Raw genomic sequence first — 21,738 nt, forward strand, 5'->3', positions numbered from 1 at the left:
CCACGACACGTCTGAAGACCTCTGGATTTCCTGAATATGACATAAAATTAGTTCAAATCATTTGGTAGTTAACAGAACTAAATGCTTTAGAGGTACATTTAAAACAGCAGAGCAACACCGTAGCACTTCGAGTGTGCCCGAGTTTAATTGTGTGAACTTGGCTCTCTATGAACATGAGCAAAGAGTTCACATTCAACAGAAGATTGCAATGTGAGCACAGAAATATAAAGCACCTGGAGATGCCGGGACCTCATACATGCGAAGCATGCGCTCTACCACTGGGGTATATCCCCAACAGACTTATTAACAGAACTGAGATGTGCTGATGCTCTCTGAACACAATCCACCACTAACGAAGGATGCCTGCAGTTTCCCACTTTTGTGTTTCCTCTACTACAGAGTAAATTCATAGGAATGAAGAAATAAGGAAGGAAAAATAACTGCATCGAAGCTTCCAGAGATTGGTTAAAATGAATCCGTTATTTTTATATCCAGTCACACGGGCGACGATGATTGATTTATCAACGGGGAGTGCTTTTTTACCTCCTCACTCGACTACCTTGATTAAACTACGCATAGAACAACAGCAGTACAGATGATTTTCATGGACCGACTTGTTTTGTACAACTCGAGTGATAAAGTCCTGTCTACAAATATTGTAGAAGAAAGAAAAAGGGCGAAACAACGCTCCAACCACAGGAATGGTAACAGGAAGGATCATGTTATTTAATATGTCCTTTGGAGATACCTTGTCAACGCACACAGGCGTTAGAGCTGGACAAATAATTGATAGTGGTGTTTGTAAACAATCATTAAACATGTTATTTCTAAACCAGGAAGAAAGGAGCAGACTTAAACTTTAAGAGACAGAAACAACACCTTATCACAGCTAACATTAATTAAAATGACATCACAACAAAAGAGCGGAGCCTTGAGTGAATCAAATTAGTTTTCATTGGACGTCTGTCTCTTCATAACTTTGTAGGTGAGAGGGAGGATTGCGGAAATGTGCCGGTGTTTCTCAGAAGTGCGTTGGTGGTATAGATGCCTTCTAAATAATTGAGCCGGGTTTGAATCCTGGTAGGTGCATCCCCAAATCTTTTCAAGAAAATCTGTGATCCGGTAACATATCTTTTGAAACTAGCATTCAAGGTAGGATAGGTGTTCTTATATACCAAAAAACTCTATAAGGAAAAGGCAGATCTCTGTACACAAGACGGCAGTGCGATCTTAGAATTCCTGTGTTGTTGACGGATTCAGACTCCTTCTCAGAGGTCTTTGCTCACCAAATAACTTTGCAGCTGAGGAAGAGCACCCCAGAAAATACCAAACACAACAAGCGAGCGTGTTGGTTGCTCTTGCTCTTAATGCAAGGAGCTGTTTTTTTTAATCATTATTAACCAAAAACATTAGCACAGGTAGGTCGCATTTGTGATTATGTCACTTCTCTGCTTCAGCAAGGTCAATAAAATACTCTGAAAGTAGTAAAGCAAAACTGAACTCAAAATCATATTAGGAATTCTGAGCGATATATCCATACAGGTAATCCAATAAGAATGTTGAAATATTTGAATATCATCTCTCTATATATTTCGCTGCTTTTTACTAGGAGTAAAACTATTGGATTGCAGGAATGCTAACCGCTGGGTTAAAATGTATAGTTGTTATTTGGAGAAATCTGTAAACTCGTGATCTTATATGTTTTAAAAGACAGCACAGGAAAAAACGACAGTGCTGATTATTTTCCGGAGACAGAGCACTGATGACCTTTCCGAGCTGATTGATAAAGCCCACCCAGTGGATACTCTAGCAGAACTTCAAAGAACATTCACCTCTGTATCCAAAGAAACCACAGGAACAACATCAGGAAGCACAATTAATTCCCCTTTTTTTCCCTGTAAGGTATGCTATGTGAATTCATTAAGTTAATCCTCTGATCTCTTTTGAGCATGAACAAAGTATTTCTGATGGAGCGCTCTGTTCAAAGATAAGCTATTACCCCTGCCAACGATTCGGCGTGAAGAATTAAAAGTTTCACAGACAAAAGCAGCTCACCACCACAGCCAATATTAAATTTACTTGCCGGTACACTATCATGTGCACTGCCTCAAAAGTGATCTCGGCAGATGTTGTTCCCTACATAAAGCTGAACGTGCCAAAGAGAATTTCTGTTGAGGAAACAAAATATTTTTTCTGCCTTGATGTTAAGCCTGTCTTTTAGAAAGTCTATCTCTAAACACCTCCCGCAGCCTAACAAAAAGCGCTTTTACTGATCGTATTGCAGGTCTTAAAACACTAACATTTGGCAGCAGTGGGATTTGAACCCACACCCCCAGAGAGACTGGAGCCTAAAATCCAGCGCCTTAGACCGCTCGGCCACGCTACCGTCCTCCATGTCCATCTTCCTCACATTCCTGGCTTGGAAAATGCCGGGGGCTTCAGCTCTTGTCGTCGGATCTAATGATATCATGTGGAAGTGACTGCACCTTCATCTTCCGAGATGCTTTCAATAGCACAAATGCTACTTTCACCGGCACAAACATAGCAATAACGAAAGAGGTGGGTTTCATCCTTTGTGCTGTTTGTAGGGGCGCAACTCTATGTCGCAACTCTATGTCGATCTACTGACTTGAAGAGCAAAAATCAAAATCCTCTGCTATTACTGTTGCTTTTTTCATAGTTTCTTTAAATCCTTCATTTGAACATAGATTTTGACGACTGTTCCAAAGGGGCACCCTGTCAATTCCGAATACTTTTCAAAAATCTGCCTGCATGTTTGATTATTGTCATTTCATTTAAAAAAAGTTCAATATTGATCATAACTAAAGAAAATAATGATCACGAACAAAAAAGGGATAAAGATGCGAGTCGATCTTGAATCACAGCTGGGTGACACGGTCTTCTGTTCTGATATGGTTGTACGAGAAACAGGAGGAATCGCCAATCTCCTATAGAACATGAGTTGAATCAGGAGTGAGACATTTCGTATACTCGTGCATATGTCAACGCCTGACCTACATCGTAAAACTAACATTAAGTTGTCAGAGACATTCATTTATATACAAACAAGAGACAGACCAAGTAATAATTCTACATTAGTTCAGGTGGGTAAACCTGAACTAACTAACTAATAAACCTATTAATAATTCTACATTAACGTGCCTACACTGATCAGACTAATTGACATGGTCTGATTCAGAGCCTGTGCAGTTCGTGCTAATTACAACAAGGACAGTTCTGAACCCTCATCACCGAACTGAGCACAAGTTCAGCTGTTCTCCAGTTTTGTTACGCATGGTTTTTCATTGCAATTGAGTTCAGAGCTGGAGCTGTGTTTTGGGTAAGTTGTCGAAATTCGCATGAGGCTGCAGACAACTTACCCAAAGTGTTTTCTATAGCTTTCAGGTGCAGTTCATTTATATAAAAGAATGTAAGTGGTATAAACTCAACAAGCCAGACGGCAGTCGAACCTATAATTTTCTGACACGAGGCCTGACGCGTTATTCATTACGTCACTGACCCTGCTATTGCAGGGCTAAAAAAACACGTTTTCTACATTTTTGTCTGTTTAAAAATCACTCTCTAAAAAAGACAAAGGGTTTGTGTGTCGCGCAAAAAGTCCGCTTCATTTTGAACGCAAATAAAAACCATTTTGTTCCAAGAAATCATACATTTGTCACATCCTTCATACTATACTTCCCTCTTGTATTAGTAAAGCATTTTGATTTAAACTGAACAATATATGAAAGGTTTCATCTATACACTTACACATAATAAGTATACGAATAAATACTCGGAAGAAGCTGCAGCTCAGGTATTAGAGAGATTTAAAATCAGATCGGAGGATTTAGAGTCCAGAGTGAAAACCAACAGCTGACACAGGTCTTTTATAGAACCGTTTTGATTTCCTCTACTTTGTCCCCGTGACGTCATTGTCCTGCTCGCAGCCGAGCCCGACACACATCTGGTTTTTGTCGCTGGGCGCACACCCTGCGGTCCATGCGGGTCCTAATACCCCAGTACAATGACGGGGACACTAAACTGTAAACAGGTGCCGTCCTTCGGCTGAGACGTAAAACCGAGGTCCTGACTCTCTGTGATCATTCAGGAGAATGGTGGTGGTGGAGGGGAGTCCCCATTACCTGTAAAGGGCATTGAGTGGAGTATCCAGAACAGCGCTATATAAGTGTAAGCAATAATGATTATTATAATTATAATGTAAAATGCAATAAAAAAAATCAAACTTTGATTCAAAATAGATTAATGTAAAAACTGATAAAGCTAATGCTTTTTTCAGTGCTATATCTACTTTTTTTTAAAAAGCGAAGTCTGTCGCGATTGTGAGAGTTAAAGAATGTGTTCCAGCGGGTGCCTTCATATCATGAGCGTCAGTCTTGCCCGTAGCTGCGAGAAGGTTAAAAGCGCACAAGTGATCTGTAGACGATGTTCGGGGAAGAAATAATTCTGTTTTCAGCACAGGGAGTGAGAATGAGCTCAGCCCGGCTCCCAGCAGAATCCATTCTGGTTTGGTTACTGTTAGACTGTGCGTCTGAGGCTCTTTGGATCGCAACGTAAAAAAAACAATTGCTCACATCGTGTGACTTCCACAACAGGAAGGAAAGATATCACTTTAAAAAATCAGAACTGAAGATTTGGATCCTGGGCCTCAACTTAAAAATAAACAGAGTTTAACGACAGGAAATTGATTCCAGTTGTCAGATCACGTATACGCATACCTTAGCTTTGTGCAACAACCTGAAACTTTCAGGTACCATAAATAATATTATTGCTAAACATATGCCATTCTAATCTGCAAGCGACCAGAATATAGAATATAAATTTTTGTATAAAAATGCATTAAGTCCTGTTCTACACCTGCATGCTTTGGAAGCACTGGCCTACCTGTATCAAAATATCAGATTGTGTTTCTGCAACATTTTGTGCATAGTACGCCATTTTATCTAAAACAGTCACAACGAGGGCTTTACATGCAGTCTGGGGTATTTTCCCCTTTTATATTTTTGCCACTTTATATCGAACCTGTTATACTCCCAGAAGTGCACAGTAGCTTGTACTTAATAAAAATGTACAATTCACCGCTGGTATAAACAGATGTGTGCCGTGTTTGCCTTTGTAAGCATTTGTTTAAAAAATAAGTTCACAATACGATAAAAACACAGAAAGCACAAACTTTATAATACAACGATACGAAATCAATACCAAATCATTATGCCAATTAAGTAACTATCCTTTGAAAACAGAGAACACCTTTATATCTACAAAAAACTTGACATTTGTATGTATTTTTGAATTACAAAGCAGACAGTGTAGTCCCTTAATTCAAAGATCAGATCTTGGCCAAAACAAGACAATCAGACGTGGGCTGAATTCGGAACAGGAGCATTTGCTTCGTCGATTATTGAGCTTTTGATCAATGTCTGAATAAAACAGATTTGCTTTTTTAACTCTTTGATTAAAGTACACGAAAAGCACCTTTCTTCGAGCTGGAATCAAACCAGTGACCTAAGGATTCCCTGCTGACTCCACTACTCCGCTCTACCAACTGAGCTATCAAAGGGATGCTGTGGCATTGCTCTCTGGCACATACTGCCCAATGAAGTAAAATGTGAAATGGGTGATTTAAATCCCATTTCGAAATCAAGTTTCCAACTCGTTTCCTTAGTCTCATTTACCTTGAATTTAAGCCACAAACCAGGATTCTACTGTATAAACTTCCAGGGATATTACAAAATGTTTGATGGGGCATCAATCATTCCAGGCGGAAATTGATTCCTTTTTTTTCTCGAGGGATCATATTAAACATTTCATTAGTATCGAGAGGAGGATCACCGTGAGACACAAAACAAACAGTTTCTTTCTGTCTTTATTAGAAAGTAGTGTTTGTGCTACATTAATAATATTTTTGTGGAAATAAAGAAGTTGTAAATTTTAAAAATTTATATTTGAATCGAAATGTGGTTTTGAGTTAAATATTAGCTTGTTCATGTAATTAGTTTGTGTTTGTCATTACTATATATATTGCCATGCTACTAGAATTTGTAACTGAAGTTTACTAGTTGTGTTTTTATGATGATTAGCCATTTGTTGATTACAATATTGTATATAATGTATAATTTGAACTACATATTGTTCAGGTGTGAATAATTGTATATTTTAAGAATACATTTCTAAAACAAATCATTGGCTTTATTTACTAGTTTCTACACCTATAAAAATCTTTCTTTGATGTACAATAGACATCAAAGAAAGATGTCTATTATACATCAAAGATGAGCAGTGTGTGTCGTGTTCACAGCTGATAACTAGAAGATGTCTGGAAGAGGCAAAGGCGGAAAGGAAAAGAAGGCGCTAAGCGTCACCGTAAGGTTCTCTGCGACAACATCCAGGGAACCAGGGTTGAACTACGAGGAGACCTGCGGGGTGCTGAAGGTGTTCCTGGAGAACGTCACCTGCACCGAGCATGCCAAGCACGCCAAGAGGAAGACCGTCACTGCCATGGACGTGGTGTACGCGCTGAAGCGCCAGGGCCGCACCCTGTACGGCTTCGGAGGCTAAACAGGAGCGGAGCTTCACTACCGGACCCCGACGTATAAACCCAAGTGACCCAGTGACATTTGTCACTGCTGAGGTTGCTTTATGGGTCTATTTTCTATACTGTGCTGATCAATTTGAAATCAAATGGCAAAAAAGACCCGTTCCCACACCTAAGGTCAAATATTAAGAATCAAAACTGCTCGAGTTTATGGAAGCACGCAGCTTTATCAAGATTTCCAAGTGCAAGATCTTTTTATTCATAAAAGACCCTATTTATGTTGTATGAGAAATATTAATATTAATACAGAATCTTTTTTCACCAAATAAATGGGCTTCCTGACTTCAGAAAGCCTTCTAGACAAATAAGAGCAAAAATTCAATTTGGTAAATGAAATGAAAACACATACCCTACCAAACCTTGAGTACAGGCCATTCAGGATGATAATACAAAACCATTTATAATTCAACAAATAAAACCTGTCAACTGGTAATCACCACTTATCATAAAAAAATAAGTAGCAATACACAGTAGGGGACTCTTGGGTGCAAGTTAAATCCATGCAAGAAGGGGTTTAGTGTTATATTTCCAAATCAGATATGCAAATGAGAGATCTGGCCCAGCCAATCTCAAAGCTCCCTTGGTCTGGAATGGAGCTGCTCCCCTCTTCTAGTTATTCACACTGGAGTTAGGTTACATATTAGCACATTTCATCTAACAGTTGCTCCAGAAACAAAAACGTAAACAAATGATCTGGAATGTGACCACACCTATGAGAATGTAGTTCAACAGATAACTTGTAAACCTTGTCATAAGATTTTTTTTGTTCTACAAAATATACTTTATTCTGCAAAAAAAACATCTCACACATATTAACACTCCATGTATTAAAAAACAACGGCGGAACGGAGATTGATTGTCCGTTATCAATCTTTGCGAGTGGGGGCGGATTTGCGCAATTAAGAGAGTCCTTTCAAACCTATCACTTGCTATTGTCCTTTAATCCCTGTATAGGGCCCAAAGTCCTTTCCAGCACTCCCTCGCCATGGGGAAACCCCATTTGGTGACGTCGCGCTTCATCCTCCTCCTGAAGTCCGCCAGGATCCTCTCCTCCAGCTCCCTTGCCCCCCACTTTATGTTGTGCCAGATGAGAGTGTTCCTTGCCTTCCACAGTCCTTGTTTTGTGAGGGACAGCAGCAGCCCCCGCAGGCCCTGTGTCCCCTTGTCCAGTCCGGTAGGTGCCAGCCCCCAGCAGAATGTACTGGTAACTGAGCACCGCATCCGTTCCCAGGAGTTGCATAATGTTGTCCATTCTGCCCCACACCGCCGTGGTGAAGAGGCAGCTCCAGAACACGTGCTCCTGAGTCTCCTCGACGAAATACGTGTCCCGGGGGCAATGCGGATTCCTGGAGATCGAGTGTCTGTAGAGGACATTTCTGGTGCAGAGCTCTGGCTGTCTCGTGGCCTCGTACCTCCTGCTCTACTTGACAGCACGGATGTAGAACTCCGGTCGCCTCTCTGTCTTGAGCCCAGTGTTTGACCACTGGACCAAGTGCATCATCGGGACGGAGAGCCACAGCCTGACAAAGTTTCGACCCGGAGGCTCTGGAGTATTGCTCCATGAACTGCAGGGCCCTCCTCAACCCCCTGTCCGACCTCAGGAACAGCGTCGTGTCGTCGGCGTACTGGGAGATCTTCAGGGTTTCCCCCGCGCCTCCCGGTATCTCCAGGCCGTCGATGACAGGGTCCCGTCTCACCGTCTCTGCTAAGGGCTCTTGAAGAGCAGGGAGATGATGCCCTCCCTCATGGTGTCTCCGAGTTTCCCCCGGCGGAAGATCTCCTGCGCCACTTCCACCAGATCTGCCGCCAGGGTGTCCCAGAAGCAGGTGTAGAATTCCTTGGGGAGTCAGTCCGGCCCTGGCACCTTGCCAATCTCTATGGACAAGAGCGCCGCCTTCAGCTCCTCTGGAGTTGTCTCTGGAGTCGTGCAGCTTCCTTCCTCTCCCTGGCCGCCTTCCGTCTGCAGTACGTCTGCGCCAGCGTTCGGGTCCTGTCTTTCACCGACTCCCACCATTCCACCACGGAGCTGTAGCCGTCTCTCAGATCGACCCAGCTCGCGTAGTCTTTACGGAACAGTGCCTTGAAGTCGTCTTCCTCCAATATCTCCCGGTTCAGCTTCCAGTACCCACGACCGAATGCCGGCAGGTTGGTGTTAGCCACCACCGTCAAGCGCTCGTGGTTGGAATACCACTCCGGGGACACCGTCGCCGACTCCAGGGAGCAGGTCGTGTGCAGAAAGATGTAGTCCAGGCGGCTACACACTCCCCGGGAGTTTTTCCATGTCGTTCCGGCGTCGTTAGGTCGGCACCGTCTGAAACCATCTACCTTGGAGAACTGCTTGAGTAGCGACTCCAGCTCTGCCGAGTTAGTGTCGCTCCCCTTCTCCCGGTCGACGTTGAAGTCCCCGCCAAGCACCACCTGTCTGTTGGTGGTGCAGCAGCTGGCCAGGTCAGCAAACACTTCCTTCCGGATAGAGGGTTCCGTCGGAGCATAGACGTTAATCGCTCTCAACTTCTGCCCCCTCCAGTCGATGTCTGCGACCAGGATCCGGCCCTGCACCACCGAGAAGGAGGAAACCAGCGCCATCTCTGGGTTTCCGAGGAGGACTCCCACTCTGGAAGAGTGGACCCCTCCTACGCTCCAGCATGATTCTCCCTTCGTCCATTCCCTGGTGAATGTCAGCTTGTCGCTTTCATCCTTCAGGTGGACCTCCTGTAAGAAACAAACTGAGAAAGACTTTGAGGCCAGATCATGAAAGACTCCCCGTCTTTTCACCGGGTCTCTCAGCCCTCTCACGTTAGTTGTTAGAAAGGTAAGTTTCACAGTCATGGTTAAACAAGTGAAAGTTGAACCTCCTCTCTTTGTGCTTACAGTGGAAAACTTGGGAGTCTACATCTGGGCACTGTTTAGCCTAGATGTAACTCCTCTCATTCGGGTCCTGGGGGGAATATGCTGGGCTCCCTCCAGGTCTCGCTGGGGACTGAAAGGTAAACATGCTGGACAGGTCCAGCCCTACCATCAGTCCCGGCTCCAGAGCGGCTTCAAAGTAATCCTCATCTTCCTCGAGGATACTCTCCGCCACCGCTTCGGGAAGGCTTATTTCTTCCCTTTCTCCAGGAGTTTCGGGGACCTCCAGTTGCTCCTGGGCCTTGGGGGAGGGGGGCTCCACTTCCTGGGCTGCCTCTTCCTGTTGTTCCTGCGCCTCGGGGGAGGGGGTTCCTACTTTCTGGGCTGCCTCTTCCTGTTGTCCCTGGGCCTCGGGGGAGGGGGTTACCTCTTCCTGGGCTGCCTCCTCCTGTTGTCCGTGGGACTCGGGGGAGGGGGGTTCTGTTTCCTGGGCTGTCACTTCCTGTCGTCTTTGGGCCTCGGGGGGGAGGGTTTCCATTTCCTGGGCTGCCTCGTCCGGTCGTTCCTCGGCCTCCCTTACCACTCTTTTCTTTTGTCCTTCCGAAGGTGGATCCGCCCTGCATCTCTTCTCCCACTTTCTCTTTCCCTTCTTGCTGGGAGATATTAGGGCCCTTCTTCCGGTCAGCCATTTTTTCCGTCGTCCTGGTGGCCATCTTGTGGCACTGGTGCGGTTGGGGGTGTGGCCTCGGCAGTTTCGGTTCTCTGCGGGGGAGGTGCGGGTTCTTTGTTCTCACCTCTCTCCCTTTGTCTTGAGACCGGTTTCTGCCAGCCGGCTTCCACAACCTGCGCAAACGAAGGTTTGCTTACCTTGCATTGGTGAAGGAGGTGTCCCTCGGCGCCGCATCCGTCGCACTTTTTGGCTGCCCGGCAGGTTTTTGCCAGGTGCCCCTCTTTGTTACAGTTGTGACATCTGATGATGTCACACATGTTCTCCTTGTGGCCGGACTGTCTGCACTTCCCTAGGTACGCTGTTACCAGTTCCATTGGTACGTAGGGGTTGTATGTGAGGACTGTGATGGTCCTCTGGTTTGTCTTCCTCATAGGCTCCGGCCTGAAATCAGAGAAACCGGGGTGCTTACCTTTTTCTCTGATCATTTTCATTGCCTTTTCATATCAGGCGTCCGTGGCCATGTAGGCCTCCATGTATCTCTCTGCCTTGTTGTCTTGCAGGCAGTAGAGATCTCCGGCCACCAACTGCAGGATCCCTCTCAGGAAGGTAATGAAAAAGGATATCGCAGTTGGCATCGTCTCTGTTTTCTTGGTCCAGTGGAACCGGATCAGTGTCTTCTTGTCTGCCATCTGGAAAGGAGAAAAAAGAGAAAAGGAGAGAAAGAGAGAGAGCAAGGTCCTGTGGAGAGGAGGGTTTAGCTGCTAAAGGAGCAGCGAGGGAGCCCTGGCCTTTGTCCTTGTGGGCAAAGCCCAGCTAGGTGCAGGCGCAGGAGGAGAGAGAGAGAGGGAGTGGATAGCGCTTCCGAGTCTCGAGGAAGAAAGCAAGCACCGCGGGCAGGCCACGAGAACCTACTCCCAGCCAAGAGGGCAAGGAGGAGGAGCAAGAGAAAGGGGGAGGGGAGAGGAGAGAGCAGAGAGAGAGAACGTTGCTGCCTGATCCCATCCAGCTCAGTTGCTGCTTGGCCTTAACCCCCTAGGCTCAACCTAGGGCGATACCAGCTCAAGCACTCTTCGATCGCCTTCTAGAACTTTGGAAAGACAGGAACTGCGGGCATGCCACTTGAACTTGATCTTAGCCAAAAGGTTGATAAAATTGGATTCCAGCTCACTGGCCCTGCAAAACTTAGTTCAAGACTTTAAACTCTCAGACACATATAGATGTATATATCCCACAACAGCAGGATATACATGGTCAGGGAGGAATAGCAGCTCCAGAATTGACTATTACTTTGTCTCAGAGAGAGTGAAAGTTGTTGGGGTCACTCTTCAGCCTGTCTTCTTCTCAGATCATCAGGCTTTAGGGTGTACAGTGGAACTCCAGGGCGGAACTGTCTTTGGCCCAGGCCTCTGGAAACTCAACACAAAGCTGCTAGAGAACGAGGGGGTAGTATGCCGCTACAAGGAGAAACTATCACAGTGGCTGTCCTTGCAGTGTCTGTACGGCTCAGTAGGAGAGTGGTGGGAGAAGGTGAAGGTGAGGACAAAGGCCTTTTTCATGGCTGAAGGAAGGAAGGCTGCTGCCAGACGGAGAGGAGTGCTAGCTAGGAAACAGAGGCAGCTGCAGCGTCTCTACACGATGCTGCACAGTGCAGCTCGAGTGTGCTCGAGGATATCACCCTTTTAAAAAAGGACATCCGGAGCATAGCCGAAGAAAGTAGTCGAGGAGTGCTGTTAAGAAGCAGAGTGCATGTCTTGGAAGATAATGAGAAGTGTACTCGCTTCTTTTTAGGAAAGTGGTAGGCTCCAAGTCTGTCATGGAAAGTGTAATTGATGAGGAGGGACGAGAGAGAACAGAGCCGAGTGCTATCCTCTCCTGCACCGAGGCCTTCTACTCAAGACTGTACAGCTCTACAGAGGTAAAGGATGAAGAAATTCTTTTTTTACCTCAAAGCTAGAAAACGTTTTGAGTGAAGAAGATAGGGAAGTACTTGAGAGGGATTTGACAGTAGAAGAGCTGAGACAGGCTATGGAGAGCTTACAGAAGGGGAAAACTCCGGGTGCTGACGGGCTCCCTAAAGAATTTTACTGCACCTTTTGGGATCTGCTTCAGGATCCGCTACTGCTCCTATTCGAGGAAAGCTATAAGACAGAATTGCTGCCTGACTCCTTAAGAGAAGGCACTATCTCTCTCTTGTTTAAGAAAAGAACAAAGAATGACATAAAGAACTGGAGACCCCTCAGCCTGTTAGGCGTGGACACTAAGATCCTGTCCAAAGCCCTTTTCCTGTGCCTACAAAATGTAGTGGCCTCACTGGTAAGGAAAGAACAGACTTGTGGGATAGCAGGACGCCTGATGAGCGATAACCTGGCCTTGTTGAGGGATGTCTGTCTGTACTCAGAGGATCGCTCCCTCCCTCTGTGCATTTTAGGTGTAGTCCTAGAAAAGGCCTTTGACCGCCTAAACCGGCAGTACTTAACATCGGTTCTTGAGCACATGAAGTTTGGCCCCATCATGAGAAAGTGGATTAACCTGCTGTACCAGTGCCTGGAAGTGGGGGAGGAGAGGTAAAGTCATCTCTATGCATGGATGACGTCACCCTGCTCCTCTCTGACAATGCCTCAATTAGCAGAGCTCTGCAGTGCTGTGATCGTTTCTCTTTGGCATCCTCTGCAAACATTAACAAATCTAAGAGTGAGATTTTTTATCAGAACTGGAGGGAGCCAAAAGAAGGACATGACCTCAGGCTGCAAGAGAAGAGAATTAAGGTCCTGGGGGTGTATTTTGGAGAAGAGATGGGAACAGTAAATTGGCAGAACAAATTGCCAATCTTAAACAAAAAACTGATGCAATGGAAGGACCAAGATAAAGGCTAAACTCGATAATCAGCCTAAATAATGCAGACTACAGCAAAACGACTGACTTTGAAAAGGGAATGAATGTCCGGAAGGAGTAGTGTAACCAGCTTGAAATGCTTCTCCGGATCTCTAACTAAAAGAAACGGGGAACCAGCAGTGGCATCGACTCCTTTCGAACTGGGATCCTATCGCAGCTCGTGGTGTCGTGGTGTTGGTGGCAACTCTTCCGTATCTGATATTGGACCAAGCACATCAGGGGAGAGCGCGAACGCAGTCCCCCACTACTAGAAATTATGCAGTCGAGATTCCCACATTTGGGGAATTCGCAGGGTTCAGCACAGCCGGAGTGCAATGGCCGAGCCTCGCCCTGGGTGAATCGATTCGATTTTGAAGAACTTTATTTTCTTTTCACAAAAAAATACAGGACATCACAAATCAGAAAGCTTTACATTAATATACATACTTAAAACAGTATATATGATCACATCTCATTACATTTTGACACGGTACCAGTTACATAGCAACAATTTATTTTTTTCTGGTGCAAATCACATTCTTTACTTAAACATGATAATGTTTTTCACAGTTTCTTGAGATATTGACCTATGCTCTCTATTTCCCACAGATTTTGTGCTTCCTCCCTCCCTTCTCTCCACAGATCTCTGAGGTAATATTTCTCTCGGGTGATGAACAGGGCCAGGCTACCTGCTGCCTTGACTGGGACCTCGATGCCTTTGAACAGCCCCATGTTCCTCACTCTCCACAGGGCATCTTTCCCACTGTTCACCATGGCCCAGATCCTGTCAAAAACGTCAGGAGGAAGTTTGACAGGAGAGATGCCGTATATGACGAAAGCAGCGGTCAGGGTAAATTGGGGCGAGAGAGCTTGCAACCAATCTTCAAACTGTGCCCAGAAGGCCTTAGCAAAAAAGCAGGACCACAGAAGATGGGTCACAGTCTCCTCCTCGCCGCAGCCCACCCTAACGCAGCGAGGGCTGGGGGTGAGGCCCCTACGGTACAAGAAAGTTCGTACCGGTAAGCACTGGTGGATGACACTCCAGGCTAAATCTCTGTGAATGTTGCACAGAAACTTTCCACACCTTCCTTGTTTGGGCTGATGTTAAAATGCCCACAGGGGTCTGCCTATTGTTCTGGGGTGCAACGAAATCTTCCAGTTTTTGGACGCTGACATCTCGGAGGGGAACATGGTCAATTGGGTGAGATGTTAGAAAACTTTTAACTGTCCCATAAATTGCAGGGCATGTGTCAGAGAGTGGGACGTCCAGCTTGGGTCTGACACCCCACACTCTGAACATCTCCCTACCTACCCAGAGCCTGGAAAAATAAGTCCACGTACGCGCTGCAGGTGCTGTTGCAAAGCCTCTCAGCACAGAGGCCAGGAAAATGCACAGCAGCTTCGTAGCAATATCTGGGACAGACGTCCCCCCTGAGGGTAGCGGCCTGTACATTATTTCCCTTCTGAGTCTTTCCTGCTTCCCACCCCATAGAAATTGAAACATCAATCTCCTCAGCACCGCTGCAACACAGTGTGGGATTGGGAAGGTAGAAGCCAGAAAATTCAAGACAGGCAAGAGCTCAGCTTTGATAACCAGCACCTTCCCTGTCATGGTGAGGTCTCGGTCCTTCCATTGCATCAGTTTTTTGTTTAAGATTGGCAATTTGTTCTGCCAATTTACTGTTCCCATCTCTTCTCCAAAATACACCCCCAGGACCTTAATTCTCTTCTCTTGCAGCCTGAGGTCATTTCCTTCTTTTGGCTCCCTCCAGTTCTGATAAAAAATCTCACTCTTAGATTTGTTAATGTTTGCAGAGGATGCCAAAGAGAAACGATCACAGCACTGCAGAGCTCTGCTAATTGAGGCATTGTCAGAGAGGAGCAGGGTGACGTCATCCATGCATAGAGATGACTTTACCTCTCCTCCCCCACTTCCAGGCACTGGTACAGCAGGTTAATCCACTTTCTCATGATGGGGCCAAACTTCATGTGCTCAAGTACCGATGTTAAGTACTGCCGGTTTAGGCGGTCAAAGGCCTTTTCTAGGTCTACACCTAAAATGCACAGAGGGAGGGAGCGGTCCTCTGAGTACAGACAGACATCCCTCAACAAGGCCAGGTTGTCGCTCATCAGGCATCCTGCTATCCCACAAGTCTGTTCTTTCCCTAACAGTGAGGTCACTACATTTTGTAGGCACAGGAAAAGGGCTTTGGACAGGATCTTAGTGTCCACGCCTAACAGGCTGAGGGGTCTCCAGTTCTTTATGTCATTCTTTGCTCCTTTCTTAAACAAGAGAGAGATAGTGCCTTTTCTTAAGGAGTCAGGCAGCAATTCTGTCTTATAGCTTTCCTCGAAAAGGAGCAGTAGCGGATCCTGAAGCAGATCCCAAAAGGTGCAGTAAAATTATTTAGGGAGCCCGTCAGCACCCGGAGTTTTCCCCTTCTGTTAGCTCTCCATAGCCTGTCTCAGCTCTTCTACTGTCAAATCCCTCTCAAGTACTTCCCTATCTTCTTCACTCAAAACGTTTTCTAGCTTTGAGGTAAAAAAATGAATTTCTTTATCCTTTACCTCTGTACAGTCTTGAGTAGAAGGCCTCGGTGCAGGAGAGGATAGCACTCGGCTCTGTTCTCTCTCGTCCCTCCTCATCAACTACACTTTCCAGGACAGACTTGGAGCCTACCACTTTCCTGAAAAAGAAGCGAGTACACTTCTCATTTTCTTCCAAGAACTGCACTCAGCTTCTTAACAGCACTCCTCGACTACTTTCTTCCGCTATGCTCCAGATGTCCGTTTTTAAAAGGGTGATATCCTCGAGCACATTGAAGCCACTGTGCAGCATCGTGTAGAGACGCTGCAGCTGCCTCTGTTTCCCGGCTAACACTCCTCTCCGTCTGGAAGCCTTCCTTCCCTCAGCCATGAAAAAGGCCCTTGTCCTCACCTTCACCTCCTCCCACCACTCTCCTACTGACCCATACAGACACTGCAAGGACAGCCACTGTGATAGTTTCTCCTTGTAGCGGGATACTACCCCCTCGTTCTCTAGCAGCTTTGTGTTGAGTTTCCAGAGGCCTGGGCCAAAGACAGTCCCGCCCTGGAGTTCCACTCTACACCCTAAAGCTTGGTGATCTGAGAAGAAGACAGGCTGAAGAGTGACCCCAACAACTTTCACGCTCTCTGAGACAAAGCAATAGTCAATTCTGGAGCTACTATTCCTCCCTGACCATGTATATCCTGCTGTTGTGGGACATATACATCTATATGTGTCTGAGAGTTTAAAGTCTTGAACTAAGTTTTGCAGGGCCAGTGAGCTGGAATCCAATTTTATCGGCCTTTTGGCTAAGATCAAGTTCAAGTGGCATGCCCGCAGTTCTTGTCTTTCCAAAGTTCTAGAAGGCGATCGAAGAGTGCTTGAGCTGGTATCGCCCTAGGTTGAGCCTAGGGGGTTAAGGCCAAGCAGCAGCTGAGCTGGGTGGGATCCGGCAGCAACGTTCTCTCTGTCTGCTCTCTCCTCTCCCCTCCCCCTTTCTCTTGTTCCGCCTCCTTGGCCTCTTGGCTGGGAGTAGGTACTCGTGGCCTGCCCGCAGTGCTTACTTTCTTCCTCGAGACTCGGAAGCACTATCCGCTCCCTCTCTCTCTCTCCTCCTGTGCCTCCTCTCCACAGGACAGACGGCAGACAAGAAGACACTGATCCGGTTCCACTGGACCAAGAAAACAGAGACGATGCCAACTGCGAAATCCTTTTTCATGACCTTCCTGAGAGGGATCCTGCAGTTGGTGGCCGGAGATCTCTACTGCCTGCAAGACAACAAGGCAGAGAGATACATGGAGGCCTACATGGCCACAGACGCCTCATATGAAAAGGCAACGAAAATGATCAGAGAAAATGGTAAGCACCCCGGTTTCTCTGATTTCAGGCCGGAGCCTATGAGGAAGACAAACCAGAGGACCATCATAGTCCTCACATACAACCCCTACGAACCAATGGAACTGGTAACAGCGTACCTAGGGAGGTATGTAACTGTGGTGGGCAAACCGACGGAGATCAGGGACAGTTGCGGCGTCTGCTACGGCAAACGCCAGTACCGAGTCCTCCTGAAAGAGGACCCAGAGGGCGTCGACAGTTTCCAGCACCCCTCGGCCCGCTTCAACATCGGAGCCGACAGGGGGTACCTTTACTACCCCAGGATGCCACAAGAAGAACACGTGTGACATCGTCAGATGTCACAACTGTAACAAAGAGGGGCACCTGGCAAAAACCTGCCGGGCAGCCAAAAAGTGCGACGGATGCGGCGCCGAGGGACACCCCCTTCACCAATGCAAGGTAAACAAACCTTCGTTTGCGCAGGTGGTGGAAGCCGGCCGGCTTGTCTCAAGACAAAGGGAGAGAGGTGAGAACAAAGAACCCCCACCGCCCCCGCAGAGAACCGAAACTGCAGAGGCCACAACCCCAGCCGCACCACTGCCACAAGATGGCTGCCAGGACGATGGACAAAATGGCTGACCGGAGAAAGGGCCCTAATAACTCCCAGCAAGAAGGGAAAGAGAAAGCGGGAGAAGAGATGCAGGGCGGATCCACCTTCGGAAGGACAAAAGAAAAGAGTGGTAAGGGAGAACCGTTTCCTAGTCCTAGAGGAAACTGAACTTTCTTCCCCCGAGGCCCAGGAACAACCGGAGGAGGCAGCCCAGGAAATGGAAACCCTCCCCACCGAGGCCCAAAGACGACAGGAGGAAGCAGCCCAGGAAGTGGAGCCCCCCTCCCCCAAGGCCCAGGAGCAACTGGAGGTCCCCGAAACTCCTGGAGAAAGGGAAGAAAAAAGCCTTCCCGAAGCGGTGGTGGAGAGTATCCTCAAGGAAGACGAGGATTATTTTGAAGCCGCCCTGGAGCCGGGACTGATGGTAGGGCTGGACCTGTCCAGCATGTTTACCTTTCAGTCCCCAGCGAGACCTGGAGGGAGCCCAGCATATTCCCCCCAGGACCCGAATGAGAGGAGTTACATCTAGGCTAAACAGTGCCCAGATGTAGACTCCCAAGTTTTCCACTGTAAGCACAAAGAGAGGAGGTTCAACTTTCACTTGTTTAATCATGACTGTGAAACTAACCTTCCTAACAACTAACGTGAGAGAGCTGAGAGACCCGGTGAAAAGACGGGGAGTCTTTCATGATCTGGCCTCAAAGCCTTTCTCAGTTTGTTTCTTACAGGAGGTCCACCTGAAGGATGAAAGCGACAAGCTGACATTCACCAGGGAATGGACGAAGGGAGAATCATGCTGGAGCGTAGGAGGGGTCCACTCTTCCAGAGTGGGAGTCCTCCTCGGAAACCCAGAGATGGCGCTGGTTTCCTCCTTCTCGGTGGTGCAGGGCCGGATCCTGGTCGCAGACATCGACTGGAGGGGGCAGAAGTTGAGAGCGATTAACGTCTATGCTCCGACGGAACCCTCTATCCGGAAGGAAGTGTTTGCTGACCTGGCCAGCTGCTGCACCACTAACAGACAGGTGGTGCTCGGCGGGGACTTCAACGTCGACCGGGAGAAGGGGAGCGATGCTAGCTCGGCAGAGCTGGAGTCGCTACTCAAACAGTTCTCCCTGGTAGACGGTTTCAGACGGTGCCGCCCTAACGACGCCGGAACGACATGGAAAAACTCCCGGGGAGTGTGCAGCCGCCTGGACTACATCTTTCTGCACACAACCTGCTCCCTGGAGTCGGCGACGGTGTCCCCGGAGTGGTATTCCAACCACGAGCGCTTGATGGTGGTGGCTAACACCAACCTGCCGCCATTCGGTCGTGGATACTGAAAGCTGAACCGGGAGATACTGGAGGAAGACGACTTCAAGGCACTGTTCCGTAAAGACTACGCGAGCTGGGTCGATCTCAGAGATGGCTACAGCTCCATGGTGGAATGGTGGGAGTCGGTGAAAGACAGGACCCGAACCCTGGCGCAGACGTACTGCAGACGGAAGGCGGCCAGGGAGAGGAAGGAAGCTGCACGACTCCAGAGACAACTAGAGGAGGAGTACAGCTCGGCTAACGGGGGAGGAGCCTTCAATTCAGCCCGGGCACGGGACCTGAAGGAGAGGCTCCGCAAACTCAATCAGGTCCGAGGAGCCCAGAAAAAGAGGGTGATCCACGGCCTGAGACGGGGAGATGGAGAGGAAGTGCTGGACGAGAGCGACAAGGTAGAAGCGGCCACCGCTTTCTACACGGAGCTCTTTTCAGAAAAGCAGACGGAGGTGGAGGCAGGCGATGCTTTTCTGGAGGGGCTGACGGCACGAGTACCGGAGGAGGTGAGGGAGGACTTGGAGGGTCCGATCACGGCCGAGGAGCTGAAGGCGGCGCTCTTGTCCATGGAGAATGGCAAGGTGCCAGGGCCGGACGGACTCCCCAAGGAATTCTACACCTGCTTCTGGGACACCCTGGCGGCAGATCAGGTGGAAGTGGCGCAGGAGATCTTCCGCCGGGGGAAACTCGGAGACACCATGAGGGAGGGTATCATCTCCCTGCTCTTCAAGAACCCTTAGCAGAGATGGTGAGACGGGACCCTGGAGATACCGGGAGGCGCGGGGGGAAGCCTGAAGATCTCCCAGTACGCCGACGACACGACGCTTTTTTGTTCGTGATCATTATTTTCTTTAGTTATGATCAATATTGAACTTTTTCTAAATGAAATGACAATAATCAAACATGCAGGCAGATTTTTGAAAAGTATTCGGAATTGACAGGGTGCCCCTTTGGAACAGTCGTCAGAAAATGTGAGAAAATGAAAGTTATGTAAGCTCTCACACAAAGCATTAAAGATTGGAATCTGAGTGTAAAAAAGCTACCCGTCTCCCAATGATAGGCAGGGATACACACCATGACTCGAATAGACTCAGCGAACTTTAACACCTATGATATTACGAGTGCTTTGCACGTGTCGAATTTCAAGAAGGAACTACTACAACAGTTGTGGACATAATTCATTACCACCGGCAAAGTCCAATGCCGGCAACTTCTGAGAAAATAATGTTCACTCATGGAATTTGGTCTTTGAACGGCTGGTGGGAAAATTCATTTATACTCTTGTTGCACCCTCAGCTGAAACATGTTAAAATAACAACGCAGATTTGTTGGAGAACCTGACAAGAATTATTGGGTTAGCACTGTATGTATTCTGGTATATTTACTTTAATTTTAATATAAATGTCAACATGCATGCTGTATAATCTATTGTAATTTTAAAATATGTTAGCTGGGGATGCGAGGGGGGCTATTATACCTTGTGAAACACGCAAGGAACTGTAAAAAAGGCTGGTATTTGAAAAAAAAATTGGCGATCACAAGAAAACCACAATTTATGTGGTATTATCATCAATATCCTTCAAAATCTATGTTCAAATGAAGGATTTAAAGAAACTATGAAAAAAGCAACAGTAATAGCAGAGGATTTTGATTTTTGCTCTTCAAGTCAGTAGATCGACATAGAGTTGCGCCCCTACAAACAGCACAAAGGATGAAACCCACCTCTTTCGTTATTGCTGTTTGTGCCAGTGAAAGTAGCATTTGTGCTATTAAAAGCATCTCGGAAGATGAAGGTGCAGTCACTTCCACATGTCATGATATCATTAGATCCAACGACAAGAGCTGAAGCCCCCGGCATTTTCCAAGCTAGCAATGTGAGGAAGATAGATATGGAGGAAGGTAGCGTGGCCGAGCGGTCTAAGGCGCTGGATTTAGGCTCCAGTCTCTCTGGGGGCGTGGGTTTGAATCCCACCGCTGCCAAATGTTAGTGTTTTAAGACCTGCAATACGATCAGTAAAAGCGCTTTTTGTTAGGCTGCAGGAGGTGTTTAGAGATAGACTTTCTAAAAGAGAGGCTTAACATCAAGGCAGAAAAAATATTTTGTTTTCTCAACAGAAATTCTCTTTGCCACGTTCAGCTTTATGTAGGGAACAACGTCTGCCGAGATCACTTTTGAGGCAGTACACATGATAGTGTACCGGCAAGTATATTTAATATTGGCTGTGGTGGTGAGCTGCTTTTGTCTGTGAAACTCTTAATTCTTCACACCGAATCGTTGGCAGGGGTAATAGCTTATCTTTGAACATAGCGCTCCATCAGAAATACTTTGTTCGTGCTCAAAAGAGATCAGAGGATTAACTTCATGAATTCACATAGCATACCTTACAGGAAAAAATTAAAAGGGGAATTGATTGTGCTTCCTGATGTTGTTCCTGTGGTTTCTTTGGATACAGGGGTGAATGTTCTTTGACGTTCTGCTAGAGTATCCACTGGGTGGGCTTTATCAATCAGCTCGGATAGGTCATCAGTGCTCCGTCTCTGGAAAATAATCAGCACTGTCGTTTTTTCCTGTGCTGTCTTTTAAAACATATAAGATCACGAGTTTACAGATTTCTCCAAATAACAACTATACATTTTAACCCAGCGGTTAGCATTCCTTCAATCCAATAGTTTTACTCCTGGTAAAAAGCAGCGAAATATATAGAGAGATGATATTCAAATATTTCAACATTCTTATTGGATTACCTGTATGGATATATCGCTCAGAATTTCTAATATGATTTTGAGTTCAGTTTTGCTTTACTACTTTCAGAGTCTTTTATTGACCTTGCTGAAGCAGAGAAGTGACATAATCACAAATGCGACCTACCTGTGCTGCTGTTTTTGGTTAATAATTATTAAAAAAACAGCTCTTGCATTAAGAGCAAGAGCAACCAACACGCTCGCTGGTTGTGTTTAGT

General features: G+C 46.7%; 2 non-coding genes and 2 pseudogenes across 2 annotated transcripts; 2 read left to right on the plus strand and 2 right to left on the minus strand.

The window, feature by feature from the left end:
* Positions 1 to 6,330: 6,330 nt before the first annotated feature.
* On the plus strand, positions 6,331 to 6,576 carry LOC148637963 (histone H4-like; annotated as a pseudogene).
* A 306-nt stretch (positions 6,577 to 6,882) lies between these two features.
* On the minus strand, positions 6,883 to 6,933 carry LOC148637964 (U7 small nuclear RNA; annotated as a pseudogene).
* A 6,305-nt stretch (positions 6,934 to 13,238) lies between these two features.
* Positions 13,239 to 13,407, minus strand: LOC148637965 (U1 spliceosomal RNA). The gene has a single exon (XR_015931132.1). It is a non-coding gene; the product is annotated as a U1 spliceosomal RNA (small nuclear RNA).
* A 7,269-nt stretch (positions 13,408 to 20,676) lies between these two features.
* On the plus strand, positions 20,677 to 20,758 carry trnal-uag (transfer RNA leucine (anticodon UAG)). Its single transcript has one exon. It is a non-coding gene; the product is annotated as a tRNA-Leu (tRNA).
* Positions 20,759 to 21,738: the final 980 nt, after the last annotated feature.

This window comes from Lepisosteus platostomus, unplaced genomic scaffold, assembly GCF_059453375.1.
Source record: "Lepisosteus platostomus isolate fLepPlt1 unplaced genomic scaffold, fLepPlt1.hap1 Scaffold_103_H1, whole genome shotgun sequence".
NCBI classification, from domain to species: Eukaryota; Metazoa; Chordata; class Actinopteri; order Semionotiformes; family Lepisosteidae; genus Lepisosteus; species Lepisosteus platostomus.